Source organism: Triticum dicoccoides, chromosome 1B (genome assembly GCF_002162155.2).
Source record: "Triticum dicoccoides isolate Atlit2015 ecotype Zavitan chromosome 1B, WEW_v2.0, whole genome shotgun sequence".
Lineage (NCBI taxonomy): Eukaryota > Viridiplantae > Streptophyta > Magnoliopsida > Poales > Poaceae > Triticum > Triticum dicoccoides.
The window spans coordinates 74,305,562-74,316,569 of record NC_041381.1 but is presented as its reverse complement, the minus strand read 5'-3'; the positions used below and the strand labels follow the sequence as shown (position 1 = coordinate 74,316,569).

General features: G+C 41.7%; 1 long non-coding RNA gene across 1 annotated transcript; it reads left to right on the top strand.

Annotated features, from left to right (window-relative positions):
* The first annotated feature begins 6,808 nt into the window (after positions 1-6,808).
* On the top strand, positions 6,809-10,637 carry LOC119320338. Its single transcript, XR_005154920.1, has 2 exons — positions 6,809-7,319; positions 9,725-10,637. It is a non-coding gene; the product is annotated as an uncharacterized LOC119320338 (long non-coding RNA).
* The last annotated feature ends 371 nt before the right edge of the window (positions 10,638-11,008 follow it).

Sequence of the window (11,008 nt, the reverse complement as noted above, 5' to 3'; positions counted from 1 at the left end):
ACATACTCTTAATGGGAAATGATATAGAACTTTTGGACAGTATTAAGGCCTACTTGAATAAGTGTTTTTCAATGAAGGACCTTGGAGAAGCTGCTTACATATTAGGCATCAAGATCTATAGGGATAGATCGAGACGCCTCATAGGTCTTTCGCAAAGCACATACCTTGATAAGATTTTGAAGAAGTTCAAAATGGATCAGTCCAAGAAAGGGTTCTTGCCTGTATTGCCAGGTGTGAGATTGAGCTCGGCTCAATGCCCGACCACGTCAAAAGATAAAGAAGAGATGAGTGTCACCCCCTATGCTCAGCCATAGGATCTATTATGTATGGCATGCTGTGTACCAGACCTGATGTAAACCTTGCCGTAAGTTTGGTAGGAAGGTACCAAAGTAATCCCGGCAAGGAACACTGGATATCGGTCAAGAATATCCTGAAGTACCTGAAAAGGACAAAGGACATGTTTCTCGTTTATGGAGGTGACGAAGAGCTCGTCGTAAAGGGTTACGTCGACGCTAGCTTCAACACAGATCTGGATGAATCTAAGTCACAAACCAGATACGTGTATATGTTGAATGGTGGAGCAGTAAGCTGGTGCAGTTGCAAGCAGAGCATCGTGGCGGGATCTACATGTGAAGTGGAGTACGTGGCAGCCTCGGAGGCAGCGCATGAAGCAATTTGGGTGAAGGAGTTCATCACTGACCTAGGAGTCATACCCAATGCGTCGGGGCCGATCAAACTCTTCTGTGACAACACTGGAGCTATTGCCCTTGCCAAGGAGCCCAGGTTTCACAAGAAGACCAGGCACATCAAGCCTCGTTTCAACTCCATCCGTGAAAATGTTCAAGATGGAGACATAGATATTTGCAAAGTACATACGGATCTGAATGTCGCAGATCCGTTGACTAAACCTCTCTCGCGAGAAAAACATGATCAACACCAAAAATCTATGGGTGTGCGATTCATCACAATGTAACTAGATTATTGACTCTAGTGCAAGTGGGAGACTGTTGGAAATATGCCCTAGAGGCAATAATACAAGGATTATTATTATATTTCCTTGTTCATGATAATTGTCTTTATTCATGCTATATCTGTATTATCCGGAAATCGTAATACACGTGTGAATACATAGACCATAATATGTCCCTAGTAAGCCTCTAGTCACGGATCACATCATTAGGAGAATGATGTGATGGACAAGACCCAATCCTAAGCATAGCACAAGATCGTGTAGTTCGTTTGCTAGAGCTTTTCCAATGTCAAGTATCTTTTCCTTAGACCATGAGATCGTGTAACTCCCGGACACCGTAGGAGTGCTTTGGGTGTACCAAACGTCACAACGTAACTGGGTGACTATATAGGTGCACTATAGGTATCTCTGAAAGTGTCTGTTGGGTTGACACGGATCGAGACTGGGATTTGTCACTCCGTATGAAGGAGAGGTATCTCTAGGCCCACTCGGTAATGCATCATCATAATGAGCTCAAAGTGACCAAGTGTTTGGTCACGGGATCATGCATTACGGTGCGAGTAAAGTGACTTGCCGGTAACGAGACTGAACGAGGTATTGGGATACCGACGATCGAGTCTCGGGCAAGTAACGTACCGATTGACAAAGGGAATTGTATACGGGGTTGATTGAATCCTCGACATCGTGGTTCATCTGATGAGATCATCGAGGAGTATGTGGGAGCCAACATGGGTATCCAGATCCCGCTGTTGGTTATTGACCGGAGAGCCGTCTCGGTCATGTCTGCATGTCTCCCGAACTCGTAGGGTCTACACACTTAAGGTTCGGTGACGCCAGGGTTGTATGAATATTAGTATGCAGCAAACCGAATGTTGTTCGGAGTCCCGGATGAGATCCCGGACGTCACGAGGAGTTTTGGAATGGTCTGGAGGTAAAGAATTATATATAGGAAGTGCTGTTTCGGCCATCGTGAAGGTTTCGGGGTCACCCGGTATTGTACCGGGACCACCGGAAGTGTCCCGGGGGTCCACCGGGTGGGGCCACCCATCTCGGAGGGCCCCATGGGCTGAAGTGGGGAGGGGAACCAGACCATAGTGGGCTGGTGCGCCCCCCTAGGCCCACCCCATGCGCCTAGGGTTGAAACCCTAGGGTGGGGGGCGCCCCACTTGCCTTGGGGGGCACTCCACCCCCTGGACGCCGCCCCCCTTGGGAGATTAGATCTCCAGGGCCCGGCACCCCCCCTGGGTGCCTATATAAAGGGAGGGTAGGGAGGGGCAGCCGCACCCTGAAGTCCTGGCGCCTCCCTCCCCCTGCTACACCTCTTCCTCCTCCCACAGTTGCTTGGCGAAGCCCTGCCGGAGTTCTGCTGCATCCACCACCACGCCGTCGTGCTGCTGGATCATCATCAACCTATCCTTTCCCCTTGCTGGATCAAGACGGAGGAGATGTCACGCTGACCGTACGTGTGTTGAACGTGGAGGTGCCGTCCGTTCGGCGCTAGGATCTCCGGTGATAGGATCACGACGAGAATGACTACCTCAACCCCGTTCTTTTGAACGCTTCCGCACGCGATCTACAAAGTGGTATGTAGATGCATCTCTTCTTTCACTCGTTGCTTAGATGAACTCATAGATGGATCTTGGTGAAACCGTAGAATTTTTTTTAATTTTCTGCAACGTTACCCAACAATTACTTGTCTTCTCTCTTGAGTTGAATGCTTGCAGATTCCAGCTTAGTCCAATGCACGTGCACTCTTATTATTATACACACCATTCGGTCGTGCAAGTGAAAGGCAATAATGATGATATATGATGGACTTATTGGGAAGAGAAAAGCTGATATGAACTCGACCTCTCTTGTTTTTGTAAATATGATGATTCATCGTTCTTGATTCAGCTATTATGAAGTAAACATATTTGCAATGACATTTAGAGATTATAGTTTCTTATGCCATGCTTGATTAGCTATGAGTTATAATGGTTTACCTTGTATGCCAACATGCTATTAGAATGATTATGATGTGGTATGATGGGGTGGTATCCTCCTTTAAATGCATTGAGTGACTCGACTTGACACATGTTCACGCATGTAGTTGAATCCAATCAACATAGCCTTCATGATATTTATGTCATGGTGGATTATATCCTACTCATGCTTGTACTCGGTGTGAATTAATTTTAATGCATGTTTACTACTGTTGTCGCTCTCTCAGTTGGTCGCTTCCCAGTCTTTTGCTTGCCTTCACTTGTACTAAGCGGGAATACTGCTTGTGCATCCAAACTCCTTGAACCCCAAAGTTATTCCATATGAGTCCACTATACCTACCTATATGCGGTATTTACCTGCCGTTCCAATAAATTTGTATGTGCCAAACTCTAAACCTTCAAATAAACTGTTTTGCATGCTCGACTAGCTCATATGTCAACTAGAGCTGCCCTTATCTTCCGTGTTAGGCGGGTTATTCTCAAGAGGAGTGGACTCCGCTCCTCATTCACGAGAAAATGGCTGGTATTCGAGATGCCCAGTCACATGCTTTATGCAAACTAAATCAAAATAACTGCAAACAAAACTCCCCTTGGGACCCGTTGAATGTTGGAGGCACTCGTTGTTTCGAGCAAGCCATGGATTGATGCTTGTGGAGGAGGGGGAGTATAAACTTTACCATTCTGTTTGGAACTGCCTATAATCTGTTTAGCATGGAAGATATCGTCGTCTTTTAGTTGTTATATTGACAATGAAATTATGCCGCTCAAAATATAATTTATCTCTATTTCAAAACCGAGCTCTGGCACCTCTACAAATCCCTGCTTCCCTCTGCGAAGGGCCTATCTATTTACTTTTATGTTGAGTCATCACCCTTCTTATTAAAAAGCAGCCGCTGGAGAGCACACTGTCGTTTGCATTCATTATTATTGGTTTATATTGGGTATGACTTGACTGGATCTCTTTTACCATGAATTACAATGTTTAGTCAGTCCTTAATCTTTAAAGGTGCTCTGCATTTATGTTTTGTGGTCTCAGAAAGGGCTAGCGAGATACCATTTTTTTATATCATGTTATGATTATTTTGAGAAAGTGTTGTCATCCGAGTTTTATTATTATGGCTCACTAGCTGATTATGCTATTGATATGAGTAATTGTGAGACCTACGTGTTATTGTGAGTATGGTTAGTTCATAATAATTGCTGAAACTTGAATGCTAGCTTTTCATGTTTACAACAACAAGAGCAAATAGAGTTTGTAAAAGTTTTTCTTTTTCTCTTTCAGTTTGTCAACTGAATTGCTTGAGGACAAGCAATGGTTTAAGCTTGGGGGAGTTGATACGTCTCCGTCGTATCTACTTTTCCAAACACTTTTGCCCTTATTTTGGACTCTAACTTGTATGATTTGAATGGAACTAACCCAGACTGGCGCTGTTTTCAGCAGAATTGCCATGGTGTTGTTTTATGTGCAGAAAACAAAAGTTCTCGGAATGACCTGAAACTCCACGGAATATCTTAGAATAAATAATAAAAAATCCTCGCCAAAGATGAAGGCCAGGGGGCCCACACCCTGTTCACGAGGGTGGGGGCGCGCCCCTCCCCCCTGGGCGTGCCCCCCTACCTCGTGGGCCCCCTGGTGGCCCTCCGACGCCAACTCCAACTCCATATATTGGCTTTCGGGGAGAAAAAAATCAGAGATAAAGTTTCATCACGTTTTACGGTATGGAGCCGCCGCCAAGCCCTAATCTCTTTTGGGAGGGCTGGTCTGGAGTCCGTTCGGGGCTCCGGAGAGGGGGATCCGTCGCCGTCGTCATCATCAACCATCCTCCATCACCAATTTCATGATGCGCACCGCCGTGCGTGAGTAATTGCATCGTACGCTTGCTGGATGGTGATGGGTTGGATGAGATTTATCATTTAATCGAGTTAGTTTTGTTAGGGTTTGATCCCTAATATCCATTATGTTCTGAGATTGATGTTGCTATGACTTTGCTATGCTTAATGCTTGTCACTAGGGCCCGAGTGCCATGATTTCAGATCTGAACCTATTATGTTTTCATGAATATATGTGTGTTCTAGATCCTATCTTGCAAGTCTATAGTCACCTACTATGTGTTATGATCCGGCAACCCCGAAGTGACAATAATCGGGACCACTCCCGGTGATGACCATAGTTTGAGGAGTTCATGTATTCACTATGTGCTAATGCTTTGTTCCGGTTCTCTATTAAAAGGAGGCCTTAATATTCCTTAGTTTCCAATAGGACCCCGCTGCCACGGGAGGTTAGGACAAAAGATGTCATGCAAGTTTTTTTCCATAAGCACGTATGACTATATACGGAATACATGCCTACATTACATTGATGAACTGGAGCTAGTTCTGTGTCACCCTATGTTATGACTATTACATGATGAACCACATCCGGCATAATTATCCATCGCTAATCCGGTGCCTACGAGTTTTCCATATACTGGTTCTCGCTTATTTACATTTCCGTTGCTACTGTTACAATCACTACAAAATACCAAAAACATTACTTTTGCTGTCTTTACTTTTGTTACCACTAGCAAAGTGGCCCGCTCGATGCGCGGGCTAGAAATTTATAAAGTTTATTGATGAGAACATACAATTTCATTTGTCTAAATAATCGAAATAACATGTGATACCATTTTGAAATATATAAGACTTCTGTGAACATAGTTTTATCTTTGGTATATTTGGGTTTTTACTGATATTCACGTATATTCCTCACCACTTCATCATTTACGTGTTAATTATGCATGATGTACTAACTATTCTTTTATGATTAGTTCCGTCGTTCAAAATTTTATTTTCGGCAGTTAGATCATGTGCTTAGTTATTTTTTTCCAGTAAACACAATTCTAATACTTCTCATTGTTTTCATGTAGGCATGTTTAGATTTGTTAACGTTGTGCACGATTGGTAGGTACTTGTTTGAATATATAATGATTTTTGTACTTACGGAATTTGTTTTAGTTTGGTATAAAAAGTAGTGTATTTATATATTGCAAATATCCATGAAAACTTTGTTGGTAGTTATTTGTTTCAATGGTCACTTGATTTAGTTAAGTTAATACACATGTGCTCAGTCTAAATAAGGTTGTTCCTAGTGTAGGAGTTTTTATCGTCTCAGGGTTGCACCGCTCATTGGACCAAATTCTGCTTTAGAATTTGTCTTAGCGACCGTAATCCTATTTTATGGAATAAAACTATTTTCTTCTTTTAAAAAAATACACATGTGCCCAGCAGTACCAATGGTGACTTGTATTTTAGGGAAATAAATGCCAAATTAAGTCCTTTATAGGGAAATAAATGCCCTTGCTATGTTGCATTTTAGTTTCTTTTCTATCTCTTTTTTCCCACGGGTTTGTAATAATGTTGCGGATGCTCTAGCCATGCATGGATTGAATATGGTGCATGTGTCCCAAGCCGTATGTCGGGTCGCTGCTTCTATCTTTATCCAGACATGATTGCCGGTGATCTTGCTCGACACAACGGTTAATTGGATTGAAATTTCCAAGTTCGAAAAAATGGTGCATTTTCACGTTAGCATAGTTTGTTGTTAGATATATTGTCCACTTTCTAGAAAAGAAACATCCTCCATACTACGTTCATTATTAAAAAAAAGGCATAGTGCACACTATTTATACATGTACGTACAATACTTTACTGGTTATATTGGTGCCACCATGCTAATTGTACTTTCCCTTTTATGTAGTCTTCTGTTCCGAGTATTTTTTTGTGTTGCTTTTGGAAAAGTTCTTTTTTTTCTGCTAGTGGAATATTATGAGATTTAACCAAGCAGGCTCACTCAGATGTACTTAGCGACCACACATCTTTCCGACACATAAAATGAAATCCTCTTTCCCATTCACGCTTTCACACATACACATGTTGCTCTTGGTCTTGCCCTTGCCCGATCCCCTTTCTCACTCCAAAATTTCTGCTTCCGGTAGCTCCCATCAGCTTGATTCCTTGATTCCCTCCCTTGAGCTTGTTTGTCCTCACCTTTAGCCACCCCCGCAGCTCGATTCGCCTGTGCGGCCATAGGGTGAACTTCGACGGTGGCTTGTTTGTCTCCTCGTACGCCTCCTCGGTCTCCTCCTAGGCTGGTAATGGCGATGGAGGGGTAGCAGGCCCAAGGTGTAGCTGCGCAAGGGAGGAGGTGAGATCATCAAGCTGCACGGTGTTGTTGCTGTCAATATCCGTGCAGGTGATTTTGCCGTGGATTTCTTCTCCCACAGCTGCTTTGATCCATCTTTAGTATGAGGATAGTGTAGTCGTTTTCTGCCCCAGCGCCGGCCAGACACATCCTCCACATCGGCAACATTCTTTGAACTTTGAAGGTCCCCTTTTTCCTTTTCCTGACTGTCATACTTTTTTTCATAACCGCTTCCTTTGTTTCTGTGACTGAACCAATAGTATAACGTAATTAAGAAAATGCCTGTTAGTGAAAAATGTTAAAATCTTGGAAAACATGTAATTATTTGGGCTCAATAAGTGTTGTTAGTGAGAGAGATAATAATTAGTGAGTGAAATTAAAAAGAATATAAGTATATGTTTGTGCACACATGATAACTCAGTCGGCGGCGCTTTTGCCACCGGCATGCATGTAGGGGTTTTGTCATCCCCAAGATCCAACTCGGACGTCATCACTGTCCCAAATCGAGGCAGCCCAAAAATTTCTCTTCGTCATCGACAAAGGCAGCCCGGCTTGGTCACCAAATATTTTCACCCGCATGTCTTCAGATGACTGATACCTACCAAATAAAGGTTTAAACCATAGGATAAACTAACCTGGCATATATACCCCAGTCTAAATTATGTATACCTTATTGTGGAAACATGCACAAATATGCTTGATTAATGTCATGTGTCTATTAAGGTGAGAAGCATGCACGGTCCTGAATCTGAAAATAAAACATGGATTGGTACCCATCAAGAGACTTCTTATAGAACAGAATTAACCACAACCATATTGATGTACATGGAAAACAACATACCACCATCTCTCTTTGAAATAGCAATATTTATTGGAAAATTACATTTGGTGCACTCTAATTAGCCAATAAGAAAATCTGCATATAGCACACTTTTCAAACTCTAATGCAAGCTGGTAACAATCATTTGATATTTAACATTTATGGGAATGTTAGAAAAGAAAAATGAAAGACAATATTGCGCAAGTCTAGACTATGCATCCCTCCAAATAAAAGAAAGATTGTGAGCACAACTTCTAAATGCATAGGTGTATGTTCCAGTTTTTATCTGTTGTAAAGCCGCAAATACTTTTTTTTTATTTTAATCGTAATTGAATTTCTTAGCCACTGAATTTCTTGATCTGAATCTCTAGTTCAGAAAAGTTCATTGAAGTTATGAAAAAGCATTGCATTATGTCAGCCATTTCATATTAAATGCTTATGCCAAAAGAAGTGTTTTACAACCACGTACATGTAGCTATCTTGAGGTGGTTTGTAGATCTTTAGGGTTTGATCACCATGGGCGTTACAAATAAAAGCAAGGGATTGGGATCCCAATGTCGCATTTCCAACACCAATAGATTTTTAATTCTACACCATGAAAAACATATCTGTCATATTTAGAACTAAAACCCTTAGAGTAGATTGTATTTTTTCTGTGGAGTGCCTTATCTTCTTGCTGCTACATCCGAAAGGAGTTCGGAAATATATCAGTTACTATTAAACAATGCAATCAATTCTAAACAGCGGACATGCATCATACTCCCTCCGTCCGAAAATACTTGTCATCAAAATGGATAAAAAGAGATGTATCTCGAACTAAAATACATCTAGATACATCCCCTTTTATCCATTTTGATGACAAGTATTCCCGGACGGAGGAAGTACTACCTCCGATCCATAAAACGTATCACAGTTTTGAACTAAACCCTGTTCAAAACTGCAATAATTATTTTGGATAGGAAGGAGTAGTAGTTTACAGGAATGAGCTTCCAAATATGACCACTGCATCATTATATAAATGTCGAATCAAGGAAATGCTGCAACTGACATGAGCTTAAACATATATGCTCACCTCCAGGAACATAGTCAGGTGTGTGTGTGTGTGTGTGTGTGTGTGTGTGTGTGTGTGTGTGTGTTCTAGTGTATAGTTACAGAAAAATAACTTGGGCATACCTTTTAGAAAGGAGTGGAAAAAGTTCTTCGATTGCCCAGAGTTGGCATATAAACAGAAAATAATGGATGGATAATTTTATATCTAGTAAATAAAAGAATTTCGCAACATTCCTAGACATCTAACATTTATAGACTTTTTAGTCACTATGCCCAATTGCCAAGATATATCATCTTTCACAACCAAGCTATTTTCAATGCAAATAGAGCATCATTAATATGGACCGATCCAATAAATAGATAATTGATCTTTTAATAAATATGCTTAAGGAGGGTAGCCCTGTTTTTACATTAATGTAATTATCTCTGAATGCGCAAATAGATATCTCCATATTAAACGGATTATGATTTAGAAGGTAGATCTAGGTAAATATGTGACCACATCACACCTTGTGAAAAGATCATCATTTTGAAGTACCAACTTAACTAAAGTAAAACATTACTGTATTGCAGCATACACAGGGGGAATTTATTAGATTAGTTACCTTGTCTGATCCAAAAATTGCCGAGTTGATTCTTGATTAATGCTATGTGCTCCTACGGAAAATTCTCTGTTAGAATTGAGGCATTGATACTAACAATTTGACGAACACTTGCAGCGTGTTGCCCTACAGCAGAAATAAGGAGTTACATGAACTGGGAACGATTGGATTGGACGTGGGGAGAGAAAAAGGAAATGTTACCTCGCTGTTGGCGGGAAAGAGTAGTAAAGCTCCAACCTCAATATCGTCCTTGATGAAGAGGTCGAATTATGGCCACTTACAGGGTATGTGTATGGTGTGTATCTCAAGTCTCAACTCTCACATGGTTGGTCTTCTAATCTCCCTCTAGCTGGCTGACAGTGGGCATGCACAACTCTATTCACCCGACGTTGCTAGCGTGCATGAAGGATAGGCTTTGAGCCCATCAATCGTGTGTAACCTACTGATCTGCTGAGTTGAGGTGTATGGTATATGATAAAATGCCGATCTGCTGAGTTGAGATGCATGATGGGTAGCCACCGAGATGTAGATTAACCTTTTTTTTAACAAACATAGATCAACTTGATTTCACCGCTATTGCTTTTCAATCATCAAGCACGCAGATTGTAGCTGGGAGCAAGACCTTATTAGAATGAAGTAATCATCTGCTCCAGAGAGCCAGCGGTGCATGGCTGCTCAAGCGACCATTCCTTAGGCGCAGCCAGCCGTCGGCGACTTGACAACTGGGATATGATTTTCTTCTTTTCATTTACGGACGGGAGGACGACCAATCGGCCGGCGGCAACTTTATAAACTCATGGAACGGGCACCCTTCTCAATCACGTACGGGAGGACGGCCGCCGTCTGGCGGCGATTTGACAACATGGAATAGGGATATTTTTCTTTTCAATCTAGGACGGGGAGAACAATATTCTAGGTCATAAGTATATGTTTCCATGGCATAGGTGGGTAATTTTGACCAAGTAAGACTTTGGATGATCTAATGGTTGTAATTACATGACTTAAAAGTTTAATGGTCAGATGTTTCTAATTTTTGTGGGAATTTTTTAGCATATTCTCTTTTTTCTGGTTAACCCATCAAATACTTTTTATATATAAATAGATTACCACCACTATCATATTACTTTGCTACTAAACACTTTGCTGCAGATACTAAGTTTCCAGGTGTGGTTGAATTGACAACTCAGCTGCTAATACTTGAGAATATCTTTGGCTCCCCTTGTGTCGGATCAATAAATTTGGGTTGAATACTCTACCCTCGAAAACTATTGCGATCCCCTATACTTGTGGGTTATCAATGTACCCACCCTAGTCCTCTTTCAATAGATCTCCGGACCCCGAGATGAAATCGAGAGGGAACGAGTGGGGGCACGTGATACCTAAGGCGGATTCAAAATTTTG